General features: G+C 46.5%; 1 protein-coding gene across 1 annotated transcript in view; it reads left to right on the forward strand.

Moving 5' to 3' along the window:
- SLC4A5 (solute carrier family 4 member 5) overlaps positions 1 to 12,785 on the forward strand; it is a 118,881-nt gene that overhangs the window by 23,519 nt on the left and 82,577 nt on the right. The window lies entirely within an intron of this gene.

A 12,785-nucleotide genomic window follows, 5' to 3' on the forward strand; every position in this document is an offset into this window, starting at 1 on the left:
CTAATAATAACTCCTATCTCCCATGATTGCTGTGAGGATCAAATAAGTCAGCATATGCAAAGCACTTTGCAAACCTACAGTAGTGTTTAAATCCAAGCTCTTTCCCATGCCCGGAATGCCCACCTGCCTCACCTGCCCTCTGGCTTTCTCAGGAGTCACTTCAAAGCCTGCCTTCTGCAGGACACCCTTCCCAGCGTGCTTCTGCTAGTGCCTTCCCTCTGGGGATTATCTCCAGTTGATCCTGTATGCAGTTTATGTGGATGGACTTGGAATTTGTTTCCCCTGTAAGACTAGGGGCTTCTTGAGGCCAGGGGCTGTCTCTGCCTTTCTTAGTATCCCCATCTCTTAATATGGCATGTGGTACATAGCAGGTACTTCGTAAATGTTTGCTGACTTGACTTCTCAAACCTAGAGAAAAAAAGACTTAGGAGTAACACGAGTATCTGTAGGTACTTGGAAGAGCTATCCTTGGAAAGAACAATAATAGCATTTATATAGCACTTGTAATTTTATCCCCATTTTACTAGACCCAAACGGCTCTGGAGGAGAGAATGAGGCTGGGCACTTTTCACAGCCCTCCCTCACTTAAATCCAATTCACTTGCAAGTCATGACATCACTTTGCCATGCTTCTCTTTGGGAATGAAGGACAAACATCAGAGAAGGATACTGAGGCTGAGCAGGTGAAGTCACTTGCCCAGGCTTCACACAGCTAGCAAGTGGCTGAGACAGGATTTGATCAGGCCTTCCTGATTTCAAGTCCGGTGCTCCATCCGCTAGGCCACCTGGCTGCCTGTGCCGGCTACCCCTTATAGGGTACTTTAAGGTTTCCAAAGTGCTCGACCTAGATTGTCTTATCTGATCCTTACAACAACGTTGTGAAGCAGATGCTATGATTTTTCATTACTTTCTCCATTTTGCAGATGGGAAACTGAGATTGAGAATGTTTAAGTGACTTGCCCAGGATTGCACAGCTAATAAGAGTCAGAAGCGAGATTTGAGCTCTTCTGCCTTCAGAAAAGGCATTAAACTTGGCTTGCCTGGCCACAGAGCTAGGATAAGGAAAGGCTTCCTAATCGTTGGTGCTCTCCAGGTCTGGGATGGGCTCTGCCTCAGCAGTGCTGGGTCGCTCTGGTCCTTAGAAGTCCTTAAGTTGGCTGGGAATGCTGGAGTAAAAATTTCTGTTCAGGAATGAACCAGAGACCTCTGGAATCCAGTGATTAACACAGCACCTGGCACATAGAAGGCACTCAATAAATGCTTATTCCCTTTCCTTTCCTTGTGTGATTTTGCATTTTAAGAATTCCCATTTGCAACTTACTGAACAGTTAATGGGCTAATAAGGAAAAAGACACCCTGGAAAAGAGGAAGCCAGAGCATTGTCCACACAGGCTTGAGCCTAGAGTAGGAGGTACATGATTGGCCTAAATCCAGACCGTACCGTCCCCTCCATCCCCACACCCACCCCATCCCTACCCATAGGTTCAGAAAATCAGAGTGAAAACAGAACCACAGCATCTCAGAATCAGGAGAAACCTCACCTCTTATTCTACAGATGAAGAAACTGAGGTTAAATGACTTCCTCAAAGTCCCTGAGAGAAATTATTACTAAGAACCAATGATTTGAAGTCATTTCAAAGTCCAATCTCTTGGGCAGCTAGGTGGCACAGTGGATAGAGCACCAGCCCTGAAGTCAGGAGGACCTGAGTTTGAATCCAGTCTTGGACCGAACACTTGACACTTGACACACAGCTGTGTGACCCTGGGCAAGTCACTTAACCCCAACTGCCAAAAAATAAAATAAAACAAACAAAGTTCAATCTCTTGAAGAACATTACGGCGGGTAATTTAGAAGTAAATAAATAAACTTAGTTGTATATTGGAGGGAATAATAAGTTGTATTATTTGCATCTTCATGTGCAATCATCTTTTTTGTGTTATGGAAATGCTTGTTTTGTTCCCTGAATTGAAAATATTTTTTTTTTAAAAAAGAAGTAAATAATGTAATCAAAGTTCATTAGAATAGGTCCAGGGTCAGCTAGGTGGTGCAGAGGATAGAGCTCCAGCCTTGGAGTCAGGAGGACCTAAGTTCAAATCCAGCCTCAGACACTTGACACTTAACTAGCTGTGTGACCCTGGGCAAGTCACTTAACCCCAATTGCCTCACCAAAAAAAAAAAGCTTTAGAATACGTCCAGGCCCTCACGGTAATATTCATTCTCTCTCATTAAGTGTTAAGCAGTCAGAGTTGATTGATATCCTCTGGAATAGCCACTTTTCCAAGACCATATAAGCCTTGAGTTCACAGTCCTGATGGTCTTTGGCATTCAAGAGTACCACTGACCCCTTTTATTAAAATGTGAGCATTATTTATAAAATGACTACCCAGAAATTATGTCTCTCAAACTTTTAAACAGCACATCACGCAGGTGGGATGATGAGAACCCAGGTCCTCTGAAGAGCGATGAATCACACTGTTTAAGGGGCAGCCTCTGTTGGACCAGTATGGTCAGTGTTTCTACATCTGCTTTTTCCTGTTTTTGGCAATGAGAAAGCGGTTGGTGAGCTTTTCTCTCTCCTCATTGCTCAGCAGCTAAGAGAGTCTCAGATTTCAAACATTTGAGTAAACAGATTCCTTAGGGCTTTCAGGGTGGGGAGAAGGAACTTGAATAATAACTGTATACATAGGGGAAGGAGCCCTGGGCTTGGGTAAGATGTCCTGGGTTCAGATTTTTATCCTAACTTGTTCATGGTATGACTACCATGTACAAATTACTCTGCTTCTTTGACCTTCAGTTTCCTCTTCTATAAAATAGATATTATAATGCCAAAGCAATGTTGTGAGGACCATGTTCTATAATTGTCCAGTACTAGATTTCTTTTTGGGAATGGATTTCTGTGAGTTCATGGGTACGAGGAGGTCCCAGTGTGGAAACTCCCTCTGCCAATGCCCATCAGCCCCTGCTGTGCTGCTTAAGAGCCTTAGAGGTTGACCAGGGCACTGAGAGGCTGAGCAATTTCCTCAGGATCACAGAGCCAGTATGTGCTGCAGGCAGGGCTTGAACTCAGAGCTTCATATTACACTGTGGCAATAAGAATCGCCCAGGCATTCTTATCAGTGGTGACTGTATTCAATTTTAATAAGCATTCCTGAAACATCTGCATGTTCAAGGCACCATGCTGGGGCTGAAGGCGCAAACTTCAAAATGAACTGGTCCCTGACTGCAGGGAGCCAGGAATGTAAATTCTCCTGGGGATCTTGAAATGCCAGACTCTGGATTTTCGCATTTTATCCTAGAAGTAAAAGGGAACCAACATGGATTTTGAGCGGGGGGGGGGGGGTAATGTAGTAAGACCCCCAATTTAAGAGTATTTTGGCAGCTTTGTGAAGGAAGAATTAGAAAAAGAAGAGGCTAAAAGCTATGAGAATAATGAAGAGGCCATTGCAGTAGGCCAGGGGAACCCTGATAAGGGTCTGAACTCAGAAGTGGCTACATGTGGAGACAGAAGCACACGTGAGAGATGTAGAGTGAGAGTGACCCCCATGTGGCTATTGGCTAGGTATGGAAATGAGAAGAGGAAAGAGTTGTGAGTGGTCGCTGAGTGGTATCCCTTACAAGAATGGGCAAGTTTGGAAGAGTGTGGCAGATTTAGGGGGACAAACAGTAATTTTTGTTTGGGGGCATGTTAACATTGAGGTATCTTCAGATGGAAATGCCCAATGGGCAGTGGGTGTTGTTGAAGGGGAACTCAGAAGAGGGACCAGGACTGGAGATGTAAATCTGGGAGTCACCCATGGAGAGAGGACCATTGAACCATAGGAGCTGTTGAGATGGCCAAGAGATCAGAAGCAGACCAAGGGTAGAAGTTACATGATGAACTAGGAGAAACAAATGGGGCAGTCAGACAGGGATCAGTTAGCTGTTTCAATAAAGTTCCGTTTTAAATAAAAATTTCACATTTTTAGATTCTGCTCAAGTCTTGCCTCGCCTCCCCCTCCCCCAAAGCTCATCTCTTTTTCCCACTATCATGGTGGATCTTGTGTGCCTTTAGTGCCAAGCAACTAGAAAAAAATAACCGTGGAATGGTTGTCCTTAGAATGTCTTCTGCAAAAGCAAATGCCTAGCTACTGCCTCCCCAGATGCCATAAAGCTGTTTTCTCATTGTGAGCCTCAGAATAGTGAGCATCTATTAACCAAGGCATTTCTCATGATGTGGATTAACTTCTGACATACTAAGAGAATGTCAAACTAGCAGTTCATTAAAACACAATCCCAGTGCAGGGAGTCTGGGCTGTGATAAGCAAGAGCCCTGTTCTGAATGGCCCTCCAGACTGGGTGTTTGCCAGCATGGTTACTAGCCCAGGAGGCATGGAGTGGGAGAAGTTCTTGGGCTGGAAACACTAGCATCATCAGTCTTCCTGGCTCTGACCTCCATAACTCTTCGACAAATGGACAAAGGCTGACCAAACATTTTACCCACAATGCTTATGAAAGGTAAATAGTGAAAAAACTAGTATCCCCATTTTACAAAGAAACTGAGTTTCAGAGAGTAATAATAATAACAATAAATAGCATCTATGTAGCTCTTTAAGGTTGACAAAGTACTTTACATGTATTATCTCATTTGCTTCTCACAACAGTCCTGTAGGGTAGAATCTATTATTAGCCCCATTTTATAGATGAGGAAACCGAGCCTGAGAGAGGTTGAGAGGATTATACAGCTAGTAGGTATTTGAGGCAGAATTTGAACTCAGATCTTCTTGATTCCAAGTCTACTCTGCCACCTAGCTACTGCTAGAAGTAACTGGTCTGAGAGGCATAAAACTAATAAGAAGTGTCAGAAATGAGATTCAAACCCAGATCTCCTGATGATTGGACTCCACGGTTCTCTCTCATCTACAGCACCCTAGGTAGAAGTGACAGGAGATGAAGCATTTGAAATGGGGATAGAAGCAACAGGTGTTTTCCTGATGATGAGGTAGGAGACACGCCTGCCTGGGAAGCAGCTCCCAGCCACCTCAGCTAACCATTCCTCAACCTTTTCTAATTATAGAGACTCAGCTGGTCCAGCTAAAATCAGAATGCCTCCTCCTCTCAAGGCTGACCATAGCTGGTAATTTTTTTTTCATCTATATCCACTCTCTAACACATTCAGTGAACCTGCAATTATGCATTATTGTGTGTAATTATTTGGCAAATCTATAATTAAGTGTTCTGAACTTCTAGATGGCAAAAGCGATAAATCAAGCAATATTTTTAAGCAGACAAGAAGCACGAGTACATTTGATGGACAGCTGGGCAGGGTCACAGAACCTGAAATGTCACAGACAGCAGGGACCTTACAATATGGACTCCAGGATGCCAGAACTGGAAACAGACTGAAGAACATGCAATGTCAGAGCTGGGAAGAACCTGAGAATGGAATCTACCAGAACAAAGAATGTTAGAGCAGGATGAGATCACAAAGATCAGATCATTCCACCCTTTCCTCATACAGAACATACACGGGGGGGGGGGGGAGAGAGAGAGAGAGAGAGAGAGAGAGAGAGAGAGAGAGAGAGAGAGGAGAGACAGAGAGAGACAGAGAGAGACAGAGACAGAGACCGAGAGAGAGACAGAGAGACCGAGAGAGAGAGAGAGAGAGACAGAGAAACAGAGACAGAGAGACAGAGAGAGACAGAGAGACAGAGAGAGAGAGAGAGACAGAGAGAGAGAGACAGAGACAGAGAGAGAGACAGAGACCGAGAGAGAGACAGACAGACAGAGAGAGAGAGGGAGAGAGAGAGAGAGAGAGAGAGAGAGAGAGAGAGAGATTGAGAGAAATAACCTGTCCAAGATCATCTGTCATAAGCAGCAGCAGATCTGGGATCCAAAACTTAGTCCTCGGACCCAAGCAGCAAGGCACACAGCTTCCTCAAAGCTCAAGAATGAGGGATCTGCACTCACAATACATCATAGCCAAATTCTTCTCCCAAGTGCTGAGTGTGAATTTGCATTGAAGAGGAATATTCATGTCATGTCCCTCTGAAGGAGAAGTTGGCCTTCCAGACACTGTTCAGTACCACTTGGTTGACCTGTCACCCCCGATGCCTCAGACTCTTCTGGTGTTCACCTTCCAAGATAGGCTGCCACTATTAATGACCATCCTTTGAATGCTATTCAACCACTTCTAAACCCATCATTTCTTATCCTTTTATCAGCATATTGTTGTCCAGTCTGTGTTTCCTCATCCCCTCCACAAGAAAAGCACGAGGTAGTAATCAAATGCTCTGCTAAAATCTAGTTAAACCCTATCTACAACTTTCTTTGTCAAAGAGGAATTGAGGTGTGTCACACAATCTATTCTCAGTGAAACTAGGCTGAGAACAGCCTTGTTATCATGGCTTCCCTTTCTAGGTGATTACTGACCATCCCTTTAATTATATGCTCTAGAATTTTCCAGGACACAGTCAAGCTCACTGGCCTGTTGTGTGCAGGCTCTAGTCTGCTCCCTTTTTTTCAAAATCTGGCCATTCGTCCCTCTCCAATCTTGTGGTACCCTTCAGCTTACCCGAGTCTTTCTGTAGTCACTACTGGTGGCTCAGAAATCCTATCCACAGCTCTTTCAGGACCCAAAAATGTAGTTCATCAGGGACTGGTGAGTTGAACTCGGGTAACAGTGAGGTGTGCTCTTATCACCTCCTAACTTATTTTGGAAATTAGCTTCCATTTAGCCAGATTTGTTCTGTCCTTGCTGGGCCAAGAGCGTCCTCCTTGGCAATGAAGGCAGAAGCAACATTAAAAACAGAGTAACTCAATCCTGAAAGCTCTGCTGTCACTTTTCCTTCACTTTACTCATTATCCTCAGCTAATTGTAAGTTCTAGCACTCCTGATACTATTCTTACAGCATCATACTTGCAAGAATAGTCTGCCAGTAAACATTTATTAAGCACCTATTGTATGCCAGGGGTTGTGCTAAGTTCCTGGAGATACAATAGTAGGAAAAAGAGTCCTGCCCTCAAAGTGCTCCCAATCTAATGCAAAGCTAACAAAATACATTGACAAACGAGCTCTATACAGGATGCATAGGAAATAATGAACAGACAGAAAGCAGTGGAATTAAGAAGGGTTGGGGAAGGCTTCTTGTAGGAGGCGGTACTTTAGTTGGGACTCAAAGGAAGCTAGAGAGGTCAGTGGTTGGAGCAATGGAGGGGAGAGGGTTCCAGACATGGGAGACAGCCAGAGACATGCCCAGAGCTGAGAGGTGAAGTGTCTTATTTGTGAAACACCCAGGAGGTAGGTGTCACTAGACTGAAGAATGACTGTCAGGGAGTAAGGTGGTGCTTGTCCTTGGTTTTTGGAGACCAATGACATCACAGGGTGATGTCTTGACTTGTGCATGAATTGGATTTAAGTGAGGCAGAGTTGCACAGAGAAGTCAACCTCACTCTCTCCTCCAGAGTCACTGAAGTCCAGTGGCAGAACAAAGGTCAGGATGACTGGCCATGGCTTGGGATGCAGTGGATGCCCTCGGTGTCTTCCATGTCTGACCAAGCTCTAGGCACTCCACAGCCCCTGCTTCAGCCACCTTCATGGCCACAGGAACAAAGTATTCTCATCTGTCCATTCCATCAGGGGAGGTTTTCACATGCTTGGGATGGACACTCCCCAACTCACTGATGGCCTTTTGGTTACCCTTACCCATCTGCCCAAAGAGTTTTACCAGAAAGTGGCAGCTGCCCATGGTATAGCTTCTTGGAGTCACAGGTGAGAGTTGGGTACCAGGTAAAAGTGGATGAACAGCCCTGAAGAGGGCTCAGGAGCCCTCACACCAGTGTATGGAGTAAGACTGGAAAGTGAGAACAGGGCTACATTTTACCAGATCTGCCACTTACTACCAGAATGACCTGGGCGAGTCCCTAAACTTCTCTGGCCTTCATTTCTTCACTGGTAAACTGAGGGGATAGATTCCATGACCTCTAATGTCCCTTCCAGCTCTGTGGGTCCTATGTTTTCATGTGCATCCTCTTCTGGGCTCTGGCTTTGATCTTCTACAAGTGATGTGTTTAATTTTTTGTTTCTTTTAAACTAAATTGATTGTCCACATGAGTCTCTTTGGACAGCTCCTCCAGAGCTATGGCAGCTAGTTTCCCAGGTGGTCTTCCATCCAAGACCTAATCCTGCTTAGCCTCCTCTGAGATCAGACAAGATGAGGCTTGTTCAGGGGAGTACGTCGAGAACTTAAAAAAAAAAGCAAAGAATAATAACTGGAAATAACGTAGCACTTTTAAGGTTTGCATAGCACTTTGCATGTATTATTTCATTCTCTTGACATATTTGAGTAAGTACAGAAATAAGCAAACAGCCTAGAAAGGGGACTAGGGACCAGGTCATTGTCATTTGAGGATCGGATGACAAAGAGGTGGTTATTTTATCTGGAGAAGAGCGGCTCAGAGGGGACATCTTCCCCTATTGCAGGGCTGCCACATGGAAGACGGATCATATTTGTTTAGCCCCTGAGGGCAGACCTAGGCAAAGCAGACAGACTTAGATAAAGGTAGATTGAGGCTGAAATCAGGAAAAATTTCCTAACAATGAGATTTTTTCAAGACTGGTATGGGCTACCTCCAGATGAGGGCTGGATTCCCTTCCTTAGAGTCTGTAAAGCAGAGTTTGGAAGACCACTTGCTCATTTTCTTCATCTGCAAAATAGTACTGCTCTCCCAAGAGTCTTGAGAGGATCAAATGAGACAAGGTACACAATGTCTCTTGTGAAGTGTCATTGATGATTATTATGAGGTTAGGGAAGGGACTCTTGCTTGGGATGACTTCCAAAGTCCCTGGCCACTGTGGATTCGGGGTTCTATGAACTGCTAGATAAATTGGCTGCCTCCTTGACATCTGTGACATCAGACAGTTGGGTCAATACTGCAGACTCTAAGGGGGTTCTGCTCATGCTATGAACCTTCCTGTGCAGCCGCCATATTGCCTACCATCTGGGGCCATCTGCTAAATCAGCCATGAGGAGCGAGCTTGGGTGCTTGGTCTAGACATGTTTTGTTGGAGCTCAGCTGAATGTTTGGCCTGCAACGCCACTCGCTCCAGACTGGCACAGACTGGGTGCATCACTAGCACCCAGGGCATAGCTCACTCTGGCCACTGTACCTAGTCCCACTTTGCTTATCTCAAGCCACCCCAGACGACCCAAAGTCAAACCTTCCTTCTGCCACTTACTATCTGTGAGCCCTTGTGTAACTTGCCCTCCTAGGGCTTCAGTCTCCTTCTCTGTAAAATGAAGGGGACGAATTTCTTCCCTGCTCTAACACTGTGGTCTCATCATCCCATGATCCTCTCTGAGCTTTGGGTTCCCCTGACACACCACAGTCACCATGCTGACAATCTCTTTCTGGTCAGACTCTCACATACGCTCACAGTCACGCTGTAACTCAGAGACATCTCCCATCTATCCCTGGTTTCACACCGAAATGCGTCCAGAACAGGCCAGCTCATGCCCTCCTGGCCAGCCTCTAAACCCACACCAGAAGAGAAGTTTTCTCCTCTTGCCTTCAGCAATCATTTCATCAGCCTTGAAGCCATCCCCACAGGGACAAGAAGGAAGGCGATCTTCCTAGAGAGGGGTCAGGCCCATGCCTGTCTTATCCTCCATCACAAAGTGCCCTGATTCAGGGATGAGGATTGAGAAATTTGGTTTCTCTTTCTGATGAAGCAAGCAACTCACCTGTGTAACTACACAGTTAGAACTACGAGTCTGAGTCAATCAATTAACCGCATTTATTAAGTGTGTACAGGTTAATGCTTGAATATAGCTTGTTTATATATAGCTGTCTCCTCCACTAGAACATTGTTAGCAACTTGAGGGAAGAAATCATTTTTTGCTTTTCTGCATGTAGTGCCTGGCCCACAGTAGGCAGTTAATAAATGCTTGTTGACTTGACTTGAGTGGGGTTATAGCAGTGCCTAAATATGAAAAGTCCTGGCTGCCTATGGGTGTCCCCCCGAGGGATATCTATGGGCCAGGCTTGCTGGCAGACTGGTTAGTTCTGTTTGTAATTTGCCTTAGGGGCTAGGGTGAGAATGAGAAGTTTACCGAATCTGTGAGTGAGGGAAAGTCTTGGGGATGGGAGAAACCAATGAAGCACCTCTCTGGGCGTCATTAACGGAGATTAGCCTGTTCTGCCCCAAAGTAACATTCCACCCCTGCCTTGTGTGCTGAAGCCGGATAACCCAGCCCCAGCCTGTCTGCTGCCCTCTAGCCAGACCACCTGCTGCCAAGGGCTCTGTAGAAAGAATGTGAATGCCCAGAGTCTTAGAGCCAGCCCAGCCCTTGCTGGGTTCAGAGGGGCAAGAGCCTGCCAGGCTCTCCGACCATGGCCAAGGGGGGGAAGGTGGTGAGGGTTCTGTGGAGCGGAGGGATGCCCACCGAGAGAATGAAGCGACTCTGCAAATTCATCCAGAGGTCCCGAGCCGCTGCTGCCACGGCTGCTGCCACGGCTGCTGTGGCTGCTGCCACCACGGAGGCCTCAGGTCATGTCGCTGGGGGTATGTAGCACCTGTTATGCCCAGCTTCTCCTACAGCTGAACCTTTCTCCTTCTGGGGGGATGGAAGCGTCTCCCTCCTTCCTCTCCCTCCACACACAGATGCTCCCCCACTTCCTCCCTTTCCCACCTCCCCTTCTTCCTGGTGCTTGGCTGGGAAACAAAAGGTAATTGGTTGTAACCTGAACGGTGGAAAGAGACGTTGGCCCACCACACAGCAACGCATCTGCGGCAGTGGCAGCAGCTGTTTGACCGTGACCTTGGCGCTGGGGAGCCCCCGGAGACTACAGTGCTCCAATATCCCAGGGAGAAGGTAATAGCCCAGGAAGGGACCTCAGGCCATCCCGCCCCTTCTCACCAGAGACGTCAGCTCGTCCCTTTTGCCCCAGAGCCAGGAGGGTGCCTTGCTTTCCTTGGCCACCTCTGCCCACATTCCCTAACGACTCTTAGACTGATATCTGTAGATTCCGTCTCATTCTAGGCATCTCCAGTTCTTCACAAGAGTCCTTAGACTCTTCCTTACTCACTAGCCCAGCAGGTTGGGAACAGGGCACACTCACATTAGTCACAATATGCCCAAGGTCATAGAGGGCCCTGGTAGGGAGGCTTGAAGTCTCCCACCCTGCTGGTGCTGCCTGTCTGTTACTAAGCCAACTGAAATCCCCATTCCTCTCCTCCCCCACAAGCCAAGTCCTTTAGTCCAACTGGAATGCAGGGGTCTAAGATCTGGGTCCAGAACTAGTCTGTTCTTCTTCTGCCGTGGTCAGATCACATCCAGAGTGTTGTGTTCAGTTCTGGGCAGTGCATTTAGCAAGTACATGACCAATTAGAGCCTCGGAGGAGACCAGGACAGTACAGGTTAGATACCACACCAAGAGGATACAGTTGAAGGGGACAGCAAGGCCCTCTTCCAGTATTTGAAGTCTTGTTATATGTAAGATCAGACTCGCTCTGCTTTACCCCAGAGGGCAGGACTAGGGACAAGGGGTCACAGTGACAGAGAGGAAGTTTGGGATCAGGGTAAAGAGACACCTCCTACTCATGAGAGCTATCCCAAATGGAATTGGCTGACTTGAGACATGATGAGTTTCCCTTTCCTGGAGGTCTTCAAATAAAGGTTGGATTGAGCTCTTGTCTGAGATGTGGTAGAAGAGTTCCCCATTCAGGTAACCATAGGTGAGATTAGATGACTTCTGAAGTTCCTTCATCTCTGACATTCTGGAATAATCCAGTGGACACCCACTCCCAAGCAGCTGGGTGGTTCCACCATTGCCATTTTAAAGAAGGTAGGAAACAGGTCAAAATTCAAGTCAAGTCAAAAGACTTTTATTAAGCACCTACTATGTGTAAGTTACTGTGCTAGACACTGGAAATACAAAGATAAAATCAGAGCAGTCTCTGCCTTTTAGGAATTTATATTCTATCAGGGAGATGCATGATGTTTGTAGGAGAAAGAGCCTTAGATTTGGAGCCAGAGTGCCACAGTTTGAATTCCAGATATGGAACTATCTACTTCGGTGTCTTTCCTACTATGTTCCAGGCCATGTGCTAAGTGCTGAGACTCAGGTTCCTCATCCATGGGGGGCTGGACTATAGCCAACTTCTGAGGTCTCTTCCTTTACTAAATGTATAATCCTATGGTCTTATGGAAATGCAAGGTAGAGAGTGACAAAGACAATGGAGATATCAAAGTGCTTTGGGAAAATTTTAGAAGGGAGTGAGAGTGGACAATTGGGCTGGCCAAGGAAGCTTCCCAAATGAGGTCCCCCCATAACTGGGCTGGCCAAGGGAGGCTTCCCAGATGAGGTCCCACCATAACTGGGCTGGCCAAGGAAGCTTCCCAGACAAAGTCCTGCCTTAACTAGACTGGCCAAGGAAGGCTTCCCAGATCCTGCCTGAGCTGACCTTTGAGTGAATATTCCAAGAGGTGGAGATGAGGAAGGAGCCCCTCCTGGCATGGGAGACACTGTGGGTGCTGTACAAGCACTAAAGGGCACCAAAGGGCCAGAGGTGGCCTGTCTAGGGAACAGCCACTAGTCCCCCCTTGGCTGGAACATCAAGTGAATGAAGGAGAGTGATGTGAAATGACTCCAAGGCAGGGAAGAACCTGTCAGGAGCCTTCAATGCCAAGATAAGGAGTTCTTTTCTCCTACAGTCAGGGGCAGTGGCTTGGTCAGACTTTGCCTTGGGAAGATTACTTGGGCAGATCTTGAACAGAATGGAGAGCAGAGAGACTGAAGGCAGGCCA

Source organism: Phascolarctos cinereus, unplaced genomic scaffold, assembly GCF_003287225.1.
Source record: "Phascolarctos cinereus isolate Bilbo 61053 unplaced genomic scaffold, phaCin_HiC Scaffold_2;HRSCAF=192, whole genome shotgun sequence".
Classification (NCBI taxonomy): domain Eukaryota; kingdom Metazoa; phylum Chordata; class Mammalia; order Diprotodontia; family Phascolarctidae; genus Phascolarctos; species Phascolarctos cinereus.